We start from the raw sequence: 283 nt of genomic DNA on the forward strand, positions 1-283 counted from the left end.
AAAAAAAAAAAAAAAAAAAAAAAAAAAAAAAAAAAAAAAAAAAAAAAAAAAAAAAAAAAGAAAAAAAAAAGAAAAAAGGAGACAGTTGTGTTGTGTTTTTACTTTGACTTCGTCTTCAGTCGGCAGCTTATCCAGGTCAAGCGCCTCGCCCCTTTCTTCTGTCTCCTCGTTCCTCCCCTGCAGCACACAATGCAGACTGCTGCTGCTGCTGCTGCTGCTGCTGCTGCTGCTGTTGCTGCGGCTGTCTTTGGTGCTGCTGCTGCTGCTGCTGCTGCTGCTGCTG

The sequence above is a fragment of the Eimeria mitis genome, genomic scaffold (genome assembly GCF_000499745.2).
Source record: "Eimeria mitis Houghton genomic scaffold, Emh_scaff675, whole genome shotgun sequence".
NCBI lineage: Eukaryota > Apicomplexa > Conoidasida > Eucoccidiorida > Eimeriidae > Eimeria > Eimeria mitis.